Raw genomic sequence first — 13,452 nt, 5'->3', positions numbered from 1 at the left:
AAGGCTTTCTTGAGCAAGTGGACAATGCTGAGCCCTGAAAGATGAGCAGGTAGGCCCTGTGCAGAAAGGATAAAGTGAGGCCTCTGGAGCCCAGATTTCCAAACGCTCCCACCCTCCTCTTGGCCTCTCCCTACTGAGATGTGCTAGGAAAAATAGGCAACCATGGGACTGGGTTCTGATCTTGAATCCAGCCCAAATCTCTGTGTCCTAGATAAAGTTCCACACCTCCCTGGGCCCAAGATAGGGGAACTCCTCAGCACGGGGCTGGTTTTTGCTTCCCAAGTAGGCACCTGCTCCAGTTACTTCCCCCTCCAGAACAGCCTGCCTCCGTCCCCTGAACTCTGTCCCATACCTCCTCCAGACTCCCTGGAACCCAAGCTGCCCAGTAACCCCTGTCTCCCCCAAATCTTTCCCACATACCCCTCAGGGCTGGAGCCTGTACATAGTCCTCAGGCCTCTGGTTTGTAATCCTTTCCTTCCCCCACTAGCCCTTCATCTCCTGGTAAGCAGGGCACACAGGCCCTGCCTAGGACCCGAGGAGGATGAGTGCTCAACGGAAAGTCTATGGGTGAGGCTGAGTCAGAGAACTGTCCAAGGAGATCTGACCCAGGATTCAGACAGGGCCATGGAGACATCTAGGTGCTCAGCCCCCTATAGTGACAGGAGCCAGGAGTGGGAATCTACAGTGCCATGTCCCTAGGGATGGATAGGGTGCTCCAAGCTCTGGCACTATTTGCCAGCTCAAAGTAGATGAGATTAGACAGACTGCGAGTGGGGGGGGGCAGGGGGGCTGACAGCTCATACAGGGGTGAGAGAAACTGCTGTTGTGGGCTGGCCGCTCCTGAGGAGATCCCATTTGGCTGGGCATTCCATCTGGCCTGAACTTGGTGAAAGAGGGACTGCAGGCTATGAGACCAGAACTGGCCTCCAACTGACTTCATGCTGGCTGAACCAGTCCCCACCAGAGACAGTAACCTCTAGTACCTGGTCTGGGTAGGTACTTTGCTAAATATGCATATCTCACTTAATCCTCATCATCATCTCACCAGGTGAATATCATCTCTATTTTATAGACAAAGAAACCAAGGCCAATGGGCTGGCGGAGGGGTGAGGAGGGGTAGGAGGGACAGGTCCATCTCCAGCCTCAGAGGCAAGGAGCCCCACAGTCATTCAGGGTTGGTGGCAAACTGTGAACTTCTTTTAATGGAGACCACAGAGAGAGTTAAAAAAGAAATTCAACAAGGAGTTCTGGCCACAGATCAGGACCATCCCGTGATGGCACTGTCACCAACCCCTGCCCCCAAGCAGAGACACTTAATACACTGGACAAAGCTCAACGCTCCAGCTCTATTGCTGGGAGTCAAGTGGCATCAGCATTTGAGACACTGGGCCTGGTACCAACTGGTCCAGCCTCCACCCCTGCTGTCCAGCGAACAGGGCTGGTGACTGTTCAGGGAAAGCTAGGCTGAGTTCTTCTGGACACCAAAGAACAGTGCAAAAGATCCCACAAGCTGGGAAGGGAGGACAGAGCAGAGTCCCTGTTTGGTGCACCCTCCCCACACAGTTTTCCTAAAAATAACAAATCATCTTTCTGCTAGAAAGCTCTTAACCATTCAGGGTGGATATCACCTCATCATCTTCCGGTACCTTCCCTTCCATCCTACAGAGAACTCTTGGGAGGTACCTGGAAGGCAGGCAGTGCAGGGGGTTCTGAACTAACCACAAAACGAATCTCACAATGCTGACAGGGGAGAGAGACTAAGGTGCCCAGTTCTGGTGTGTTCCCTGCACTGGACAAGTTCAATGGCAGATGTGTCATTCATAACTCACATTTGATTATCTGTGGTATAATTCCCTGGCTAAGAAACCCTGGTTTCTAAGCTAAACCACAATGATTGCCTCCATTGTCACCAAATAGCAGCTGACATTTACCAAGCTCTTTTTACAAGCAGCTGCTGTGCTCAGATTTACCTACATCAGTTTATTTAATCTTGCAATACCCTCATTTTACAGAGGAGAAAGTTGAAGCTCCGAGGTCAAACAACTTGCGCAAGAACAAACAGGATTCAAACCCTTTTTCCAGAGCCAAGCCTCTTAACTATTCACACCAACTCTCCCAAAGTCCAGGAGACCTTGCTCCCAAAGAAGAAAGGTCTATACAGGCTTTTTTTTGGAGGTGGGGGAGTGGGTTTTGGGGGGGAGGGTGGTACTGGTGATTGAATTCAATCCTTTTTATTTATTTATTTATTTATTTTGAGATAGGGTCTTACTAAGTTGCCCAGGGGCTTGCCTTGAACTTGCCATTCTTCTGTCTCAGCCTCCAAGTAACTGGGATTACAGGTAAGCTCCGTGGTACCTGGCTTTTTTTTTTTTTTTTTTTTAAAGAGCAAGGTCCCAGAAAAAGAGCCCCAGACTGTTTGCTGCTATCCATTCAGTCACAGGTGATAAATGATGTTCATACATTTAGGTACTTACTACATATGTCTCAGACTTATAGTGAGGTGCTCTTCATATATTGTTTAATAAAGAAAAATTTTAGACTTTAATTTTACATATAATTATAAAGTTATATTTGTTATAATGTATTTAACAAATAATAAAGCTACATAGTGGGTGTGATCATTACTATTATCATCATCCCCACTTTGTAGCCAGAAATGTTGAGGCTTAAAAGAGGTTAAGCAACTTGCTACCATAGTGAAGCACAGCTAGTGGGACCAGCCACTCTACAGACCTACCTCTCTAGCAGTCTGACTTCCACCCCTGATGTGTTACCAGGTTCTAATGGTGGAGGGGACAGTGTCCAAAAGTGACCTCCCTTCCACAGTCCTCACACCATCCCTCCCTGCCTTTCTGCCTTCTCTCTCCAGAGCCCTCTCCAGGAGGAGCTCCAGCTTGGGACCTGCCCACCACCCCTGCATCACCCAGTGGCAGTGGCCTGGCAGGCCACAGTGGACCACCCAAGCTCAGTGTCCAGCTCCTCCTACAGAATTAGAGAGTCAGGAGAGGTGGGGGGAATTCACTATATACTCCACGAGTGCATAGGAAAACTCCCCCCAGCACACACCCATTAAATTGGGGCCTGTATGTCCACAGCTGTACATTCATCCACAGCTGTATTTTTATCTTCAGACTCATCTGGCTGACTCAAGCTCCATTTTGTGGGCATTTTTAGAACAACAGAGTCCTGGCTCCAGGACAAGCCTGGGGGGAGGTGATAAGGAAAGAATGGGGGTGTGTGTGAAATGGTCCAACAGAAGGGCCTGTGACCTCAAATTATGTCCACTTACTCCCTGAGACTTGTCACTCTATAGCTTTCCTCAGGCTTCCCATCCAGCCTCTTCCCCCATCCCCACCTGTCCCATGCCAGCCTCCTCTTGGGCAGGTTAAGTCCACACAAGGCTATTTGCACTCTGAAAGGAGATCTGTTAAGTGCTTCAGGAAAGGGAGCCAGAAGCCCCCACAGCCTCACCCCCACCCCTGAGCAATGTTTCCAGGAGTCCAGCAAGGGTCACTCTGGGCCCCAGTCTATTGGCAAAGCCCGGCTGCAGCTCCAGGGCAGCCGGGCAGCAATTGGGCTATTAGTCTACCCTCCACCAGTCCTAGGTCCGTGTAACAGCTGAAGGCAAGTCCTCACCAGGTACCCACTATGCCAAACCCCTCCCTACCCCAACTCCCTTGGGAAAAGAGGAAGCACCAGGGAATGCCCCCTGGCCAGAGGGAAAAGCTGAGCAGGTCAAGAGTGTGTGTCAGAAACAAGGAGGCGGATTCAGAGGTCAAGGGCAAGAGCAACTCCCAGGGCTCCACCGCCTGAAGGGAATGGGAGACTAGGGAAGGACTGAGCCTGGAGATTGATGGGGGCTTCTCCACCAAGCCATGCTGCTGCCCAAGCCTAGAGCTCTAAGAAGCTGTAGGGAATGCCTAGCTTCACACCACCACACCTGTTTGCTGTTTACGAGAGCTTCCCCCATTCCACCTGAGCCTTGGGAGACAGGAGCAAAGAGCGAGCTCTACTTTCTGCACCCCAGAAGGATGATGGAGCTCAATAGAGGGTACAGTAACACTCACATCTCAGTTCAACTCTACCCAAAGCCTGGACCCAGGACTAGTCCAGAAGGGCTCAGTCCCCTTTTCCTCCCTTAGTAACCATCTCCCTCTTCCCCAAGAAAGCTGGCCAGAGCTGAGCACCCCGGTCGTGGGCCCCTCTGCCGGCTCCCCCAAGTCCCGGACTGTGCGCGCCGCGGTGACTCATCCTGCCCCTTTCCGGCGAAGCCCAGACAAGGGAAGAAAATAAATGCAACTTTCCAAAGAAAACTCTGACGCGGGAGGCTGCAACAGGAGCGAGCGGCCGGTTCGCCCGCTGTCTGCCCGGCCTGGGGCTCCGGGAAGGGGCCTCTCGGGGTCCACCCCTCCCGGCCCGGGACAGCCGGAGGACCGGGGCGCCTCCAGCCTAGCCCGCGCTCCACGGAAGAAAGCCGAGCTCAGCGGGGACCCCAGCAGGCGCCTGATACTCCGCACCCTCCCTTGGCAAAGCGGGGACCGCACCCCTGGGCGCCCGCAGCCCTGCGCTCTCCTCTGGGATTCGCTTGGGGCTCCGCGCGCAGTGGCCCCGCGCGCAGTGGCCGGGACAGCCACGACGCGGCCCCATCCCGCAGGGTGCAAAACACGCGACACCGCGCAGCTCGGCAGAACAGCGCCCCTCCCTTTCCCGCGCTGGGACCCTGTCCCTGGGGAGAGGAGGGAGCGCGCTCCTACCTGGCGGAGGTGTGCGGCTGTCACTCGGGGCTAACGCGTGCAAGCTCGTCCCCCCCTTCTTCCCCCCCACGCGCGCCAGCCGGCGGCTTTTAAATCTCCAGGTTACTCGGCGGGGGGAGAGAGCATGCGCGCTGGGGCTACCGGGAGGGGGGCGGGGCGAGGCGGGACGAAGGTGGGGGGTGCTGGGAGGGGGATGGAGGGGTGGGGCTGGTACCCAAGGGAAGAAAGCGGGAGGTCGCAGAAGCTGTCTTTGTAGCCGCGGCCGCGACGCACAGCCCCCGCGTGGCTCCCAGAGTGCCCTATCATTACCTAGGGCCGTGCACCGCCCCCTCTGCCGCTCGCCACCAAAATATTTAGGTAAAAGCCGCCCGGCTTTACAGGGCACCTCCCCTCCCTGGAGCCTGTCTGCGACCATTGCCCCTGCGTGCCTCTGGCCATCCCGCTCTTCAGGCGCAACTGCACCCCACCCATCCAGGACCTTCCCTTGCGAGATGTCACATTCTTCCGAGTTACTCTTCCTACTGCTTCCTATTCTGCCACGCACATAGACAATTCAGTTCCTCTCTCTACAGCTTAAAGCCAAACTCCAATTTTTCACTCATTAAGGATGTGTTTGGGGAAGAAGAGGGAATAAGTAGCCAGTAAAATGGTTCCTGTGTCAGCTGTTGAGCGAGGTCCCGACAGGTACCTGTTTCAAGAAGGTCTCTGACAAAAGTGGAATGATGCAGGTGGGAAGCAGGTAATTGGAGTTCCAGGCTGGCCCCAGGGTGGGAGGTGGGCCCCTTCTGTTTTTCTTCTTCCATGGAGTTTTATTGGAGTGGAGAGAAATACGATTTAGGCAGATTGTTGACTTGCATACTGTAGGCCCTCAGTATCAGCTGGATCACCAAGTGCTGGCACTTTTCAACCAAAATCGAAAATATTAGGGAAAAAAAAGTCATGTTATTGCTAATGTAGTTGCTAGGTAGTTAGGCCTGAGATGGTTTTGGTTGCATGTGTGTGAACAAGCACAGACTTTTTTTCTTGTCATTATTCACTAAACAATATAGTATTAACAGCATTTTACACAGCATTTACATCCTAATAAGTGTTATTAGTAATCTGGCTGTGAGGGTTTTAAGTCTACAGGAGGATATGTATGGGTTTATATGTAAATACTACATCATTCTATGTAGGGGACTTGAGCATCTATGGGTCTGGCTATCCATGGGGGTTCTGGAACTCATCTGCAAATACCTTCAAAGGGGAGGACTGTTTAGCCTTAGGCCTGAACCGGGCACTGGCTTCCTATGCTGGCCCTGTGTCAACCAGCTTTGTGACATGGGACAAGTCTCTCCCATGTTGTGGGCCTCTGAGAGAAAAGGCAATTAGCCAAATGATCCCTAAAGCCACTTCCAGCAAGAAGGCAGAGGGAGACAGAGCAGGAAGGAGACAGGGAAGGGACAGTGATAGCGGGGAGCCCTGGTGGTTGTGGGGAAGAGAGTGGGTATAGGGAAGGGCAGAGCCCCCTCAAAAAAGTCAAGAATCTCCCTTTGAGTCACTAAACAAGGTGAACTTGAAAACTGTTTCAGTCTGGCCTCCCTGGGAGCATACAACTCCAGCTGCCAAGGACCCTGGTTTCCCAAAGTCTTTGTTGTATCCATTTGTGGCCAGCAGAGACTAGGGTGGAGTCCTGGGTCCCTGAACTGGTGTCCCCTCTGCCCCAGGAAAAGGGTAGGAGTCATGGGGAATTCCAGGTCAGCTGGAAAATTACAGAGCCAAGAGAGAGTGGACAGTGGCATTTTCCAGGCCTAGGAAGAAACAGTGGGGTCAGGAGAGAGTCCCCCTGCCTCATCCCATGATGCCCAGAGGACTATAAGTCCTTGTTTCCCTGCCTGGCACCCTCTCCCTGCCAGGAGCCTATGGGCCTTATGCCTTGTGACACAGGGAAAAGAAGGAGGGCTCCAGAGAGTGAGATTTTGGATCTCACCCCGGCAGCCACCTGAACAACTGCCCAGGCACCCTGCCCAGCAAGGGTCACACTTTCTTAACCAAACCAGGCAGATGCACTTTCCCCCACCCAGTCCCCAGTGCTCTATGACACTCTGCTCTGAAAGTCTCCCCCTTCGGCTGATGTAGCCTCTTGTAATAATAATAACAGTTACCATTCCTGATTGTGCCTGCACTATTTCTAAATGCTTTTGTGTATTAGCTCATTCAATCCTTAGGAAAACCCAGGAGATGGGTAACATTTTCAGATAAACTGAGGCACTTCCTCAGTTTAATTACTTTCTTCCAACCCCCACCACACACACAAACACAGTCTCTGGGCTCCAAAAACAAGGCAGGGGCAGAAATCCCTCATCTAGTCTGGCCAGTGACTTCAAAGAAAGTTCTAACATCCATACAACTTACTCTCCAAGATGCTGTGTCCTTCTGGGCAAATAACAACTTCTCTGGACCTCAGTTCTCCACTACATCAGCTGTAGGAAAACCAATATGTCCCAGACCTTCCTCCTCTTCCCTCCCCCACAACACACATGCATACACAAACCCTACTCCCTTGCTACTTCCCATTTATAGGAAATGGGGGATAACGTGAGGAGCAAGGCCATCCTTGGGGAACTGCTAATAGTCTGGTTGGATATTGGAGAAACCAAAGATGCTGGCAAATGCATTAGCTACTGCCCCACCCCCCACCCACAGCCTTTCCCCACCATCCCTGGGCTCCGCACAAGCATCCTCATTCTGCAGAGATAACATACAAGCCGGGCGGGGCTGGTTGGCCTCACAGAAGGTTGAGAAGCTGTGAAGGACCTGGAGTTCCTGTGATGTTCTCCTCTCTCACCATCTCCATCATCTAAGGGCTGAGGTCCATTTCAACATCTGTTTGTTTCTTCCCTGCCTTCCTCAGGATGAGGGTGAGCAGTCTGTTGAAGCCTAAGGACCACCAACATGGCCAAATCCTGTCTGTGGACTTGGAAGGAGGAGGAATGTGTCCCCTGGGCACAGCAATTCCTTTTCTGAGATTTCTCTTGAAGCAAAATATATATATCAGATGTAAGAGATGTTCATCCCATCATTCATCATTCTCTATAATAATAAAAAGTTAGAAATGATTTAAGTGAAGACTAATAAGAGTAACAAGCCACTGCTAAACAAATTATGGCAAATCCACACAATAGAACTCTAGGCTACCAATAAAAGCATAGAAGCTGGTGCGGTGGTGCATGCCTGTGATCCCAGCTACTTGAGAGGCTGAGGCAGGAGGACCACCAGTTCAAGACCAGCCTGGGTAACTTAAGGGAGATTTTTTTTTTTTTTTTTTTTTTTTTTTTTGGTACCAGGGAATGAACTCAGGGGCACTCAACCACTGAGCCACATCCCCAGCCCTATTTTTTTTTTAAAAAGAGAGTGAGAGAGAGAGAGGGAGAGAGAGAGAATTTTAATATTTATTTTTTAGTTATCGGCGGACACAACATCTTTGTTTGTATGTGGTGCTGAGGATCGAACCCGGGCTGCACGCATGCCAGGCGAGCGCGCCCAGCCCTATTTTGTATTTTATTTAGAGACAGGGTCTCACTGAGTTGCCTAATGCCTCACCATAGCTGAGACTGACTTTGAAGTCACAATCCATCTGTCTCAGCCTCCCAAGCCGCTGGGATTACAGGCATGCGCCACCGCACCCGGCAAGCCTCTGTCTTAAAATAAGAAATAAAACAAACAGGGCTGGGAATATAGTTCCATAGAAGAGTGCTACTAGGCTCAGTCCCCAGTATGGGAAGGTAGGGGTGGAAGATGACATAGGTCTGGGGGTGTAGCTTAGTGGCATAACACTTGATTAGTATGCTTGAGGTCCTAGAACCAAGGGAGAAAGAGAGAGAGAGAGAGAGAGAAGAATTTTATTATTTTTAAAAAATTTAACCTTTATTTTATTTGTTTGTTGTTGTTTGTTTGTATGTGGTGCCGAGGATCGAACCCAGGGCCTCACCCGTCCTAGGCAAGTGCTCTACCACTGAGTCATAACCCTAGCCCCAAGAATTTTAAGTTTTTAAGGGGCAAGAAAAAAATGAAAGACAGAAAGAGGAATGAGCAATGAGCATGTGACTCCCTCCCACCCTGTGTGGAATCCCACCCTCCTTCTGTCTGAAGGGCTAAGGGTGGGGAAGTTAGGACCAGAAGCAGAGGGCCAGCCCTGAGCCTCTTCTTACCCCAAAGCACCAGGACTTTGAGCTGAAGACGTATAAATGAAGCAGAGTTTAAAAAGGGTGAAGAACCACCTGCAGGAGGTTACGTATCCACACTGCTGAACCACGTTCCTCCAGCACCCAGCGCTGGGAGGTGAAGGGTGATTTGCAGGGACACAAGAGGAGGACCCTGAGAGAAGAACTGGACTCTCCCTCTTCTTTTTCAAAATCCAAGTTCGGGAATGATTGTGGCCTTTGATTCTGGAGGTCACCACTGCCCCACCCTATCACAGGACAGGGGAGCACTCTGATCTGAGGGGCCCCCATGCAGGGAAGATTTTAAAACAACAACATGATCTTCAGGAAGCTGCTGACAGTGAACAAGAGAAATCCTTGTACATAGAGAAATTTCCCCTGAATTTCAACTTCCTTCAGAGGACTCTTCCTTCCCTCTTTCCCATCCAGACCTGTAGGGAATCAGTGGAGAGAAACAGATTCCTCCCAAGCAGAAAGACCCAGCTAAGCAGAGAGCAGAGGTGGGGGGTGCTGAGCCCAGACCTGCCTTGGAAACGTTTTGGCTTTTCTATGGGCACAGTCACAGTGTTGAGAAGAAATGGCTTCAGAGGACAAACCCAGGGCTTTCGGGCACCAGGTAGGGCGGGGAGACTGGATGAACACAGCAGTCCTTTCCATTCCTGAGATCTGGTCTCCTTCCCGGTCCCAATCTCCTGTCAAAGGTGACAGCTGGGTCTTCTAGCCCCCTGTAATTTAGGGACATCAGCAAACTTTCTGCTTCCTGGAGCAGATTGTCATCCCCATGATGGCAGAAGCTGTATCGGGTGTTTTTTTTTTTTTTTTTTTTTTTTTTTGCTTTGCAGTGCCAGGGATGGAGCCCAGGGCCTAGCCTCACGCATGTGCTGGGTAAGTGCTACCCTCCAGCCCCTGTGTATGCTCCACCTCAGCACGACATCACATTTAGGATTCTGTCCCGAAGAAAGAAACATGCTCTGAGACCCTTCTCTAAATAAGTTATTTATGCAGCAGCCTGCATTCTTCTCCCAAAGCTTTCTCCATAAAAACTGACTTGCTGGCAGGCATAAAGTTACCCAATCCTAACCCTGAGCCTGATTTTTGCTTGTTATTTAATAAGTGTTTGCTGGATGAGAGATGAATGACAGGATGAATAGTAAGTGGCACTGGGTCTGATTCCAGAGCCCACACGTTTTCCACTGCAGCTCGCAGCCTGGTGACTAGCCGAGGAAAGGTCTCCGTGGGAGTGTTGCTGGCATCAGCCTGTCCCCTCTGGCTGTCCCTCCAGCCCTTCTCCAACCCCACTATAGTCAGCCCCTGGGGCAATCTGAGCTGCTGAGTAGAATCCTAGGGACTCACAGGACTCAGTCACCTCCCTGCTTCAGGCATTTCAGAAAGCAACTGGGTCACTGGGTGTCTTTCCCACTTAGAGACTTAAGGGGCGGTTGTGGGTTCACTCCTGAAAGCCTTGGGGCAGGAGGTCACATTACCTTCCATGCCTGGGTCTCACAGCCTTGGCCAAGATCCTTCACATATCTAAACCCAACATCATTGCCTCCTGTGACCTGGGGATCGGACTGGGGTTGTGGCTCAGCCGTAGACAGGTTGCCTAGTATGTGGGAGGCCCTGGCTTCCACAAACAGCAGAGCAAAAGAAAACACAAGCAAAACAAAACAAAACAAAACAACAACAAAAAAAAAACAGAGTGTCATGGTGGCTCCTGTTATAGACCTGGAATGTGTCAGCAAGTGCAAAAATCTCAAGGCTACAAACCAACTCTGGAGGTAAGAAATCAGCTCAGTGGGTAAATCCAGGGAAGCAGGGGTGAGTGGGGGCAGTTCTGACCTGGCTCTGATGCTTGTGAAGGTGAATAGTAATTACCTGGTTCTGTGCTGTACTTAACGGCTTAGGAGAACTTTCCACTGGGTTGATTCTCACAAATGCCTCTGAGGTAGGAAGGTATGGCCTCCTTTTCACAGGAGAAACTAAGGTCAGCTAACTTGCCCAAGGTGATGGAGCTGAGGAAAGTGAGGGCAGAGGCCCCTCACCTGGGGGTGTGCAGAAACTCTGAGCTGTCTGCCCATCAGTGTGCTGGGGAGGGCTGGGCGGATGCACTAAGTCATCCCACACCTGAGCAGTGCCCCACAGCAGGTCAGAGAGCAGGCCAGGAGGCTGGGGAGCTCCCAGGGCGTTGGGATTTGGCTGCTGGCTGTGAGTCCACAGTCTTTGGAGTGGGGAAAATAAAGGAGTCAAGGAAGGGACAGGAGGGCCTGAGGGCTGGCCCAGAGGTCGCATCTCATTCTCCCCTGTAAGTCTGATACTCCGACAGCATTGCAGTAATAAAAGGAGGAGGAGCCTTCTACACCCACCATTAAGTGTTTCCACAGTATTTACTCAACCAGTGTGGCAAGGGAGGCCAAATAAGAGGGAAAACCCCAGAACTGCAATAAGAGGAGTCAGACTAGAGGAGAGACATCCCAGGACGTCTGAGGCAAGGTGTAAAATCTCTAACCTTTCTCCTGTAAGTGTCCTCCCATGCAGAGTCCAGTGCAATATAGCCCAGGGACCATGGGTAAGTGAGGCGGCCTATGGCAGCCCCATCTTAGGGAGTTGGTAATGGTGGGGAACCTGCCGGCTGAGCAGCTTTTCCCATTCTGGAGGGGATGGTTGGAGGGTGCCTGTGCCAGGAGTCATGGGAGATAGGCCAAGGCTGGAATGGCTTTTGGCAGGATTTGCTGCTGTACCTGGATCTGTGTGTGTGTCTGGGGACCGAGAGGGGCTGATACCAATTTAAGCAGCTATAAAGCCATTCTCACGGTCCTGATGCAATGTGCAAGATAATAAGCAAGTGAGTAATTAATAACTAGATGGCGAACTAACCTCTTGCCCCAGGGTATAGCACTTCTTTTTCACAATCCATCCTCAGGCCTCCAGGAAGGAGTGGCACCAGCCTGGACCCAAGTGTCTGGCCAGGGACACCAGCCCCAGGCTGGAACACTCGGAAAGGAAGGTGGGAGTGGGAGAGGCATCTCTGCAGGGCCGGGAGAAGAAGGGAAAGAGTCACAAGTGATGGCTGAGCACTGTCCTGCCCTGCTGGCCAAAAGACATCACCTTTGTTCAGTGAGATATGAAGAGAGAGATGCCAGATTAGTCATGGTGTCACCAGCTGACCACCAGCAGATGTAAGAGCACTTGAGCCAGCAATCACACCAAGCGTGCTTACCAGATGCACAGAGAGGGCAGCTAGCCCAGGCAGCTGGCACCTGGGTCACCTGGTTCAATTCCCAGCAGCCAGAGATGGCCCTGCCACTTCCCTTCTTAGTGTGACACCCACCTTTGACATTCCTCCCATTTACATATTTCTCCCCACAGTTATTTCTTCTTTTTCTCTACCCCTAGCTACTCTTGATTGTTTTGTTTTTCTTTACTCCTTTAATTAATTAGCCAGTGAATGAATTAGTTAATTTCAGAGTTCTGCCCAAGGCTGCCTTCAACAGCTGAACTTGGTTTTCACTTCACAGGTACAACTAGGCAGGGCTGGCGGCCACTTTGACCTCTCTCTATCTTGCATAAAAGAACTGTATGGGCTAGCAGGGACACTGGTACTTTCTGGGGCCAGGTGTGCTTAGAGACACTTCCTGTCTGTCACTTCCTGGGTTCTAACTGGCTTTCCTTCTCCTACTCTGAGTTAATCTTCTGCCAACACTCAGGATAGGTACTACGGAGACTTGGTGGGGTACAAAGATCATGGGCTGTGGAATCAGGCAGATGTGAGCTGGCCGCCCAACCCTGCCCTTACTACCATAAACTCTGGGCAAATTACCCGACTTCACCAAGCCTAGTTCCTTCTTTTGTAAAACGGAGCCTGACAGTAACAACCTCAGTTGTCAGAGCACTCAGTAATTACTTTCCTCTTGTCCCCTCCACCCCTTCTCCCCTCTGTTCCCCACCTCACCCCAGCTCAGGCCTATCGATGCTTCTGTCCCCATTATCCTGCCAGTCGGCCTCTGCTTCCCCACACCATTTTTTCCTTAATATTTATTTTTTAGTTGTAGTTGGATGCGATACCTTTATTTTATTTATTTTTTATGTGGTGCTGAGGATCGAACCCAGGACCTCACACGTGCTAGGCGAGCGCTCTACCGCAGAGCCCCAAGCCCAGTTCTCCCCGCACCATTTTCAAAGCACCTTCATAAGCCCCATTTGCTCCTCGCTGCTCAGAGGTGCACAAAAGGGCGTCCGTGCTGCTTCGCAGGATGAGAATGCAGCCACCTCACCCAGGGCTGCGTGACTTCAGAGTGGCAGGGCTAAACTAGAACTCAGGGCTCACTCCCCTTGGCACCGAGCTCCTCAAGGATCCCATGGACATTTCTAGAATTTTACCAACTCCTGCCAAGGATCTCAGAAGGAGGCAGGGTTGGGGGAGTGGGCAGGCACCACACTGGAGATCCACACATTTGAAACCTCTCCTGCCCCTCCCTCCCCAGGCCTGAGCAGCTGG

This window comes from Urocitellus parryii, chromosome 9 (genome assembly GCF_045843805.1).
Source record: "Urocitellus parryii isolate mUroPar1 chromosome 9, mUroPar1.hap1, whole genome shotgun sequence".
Classification (NCBI taxonomy): Eukaryota; Metazoa; Chordata; class Mammalia; order Rodentia; family Sciuridae; genus Urocitellus; species Urocitellus parryii.
Note: the sequence above shows the minus strand (reverse complement) of the source record.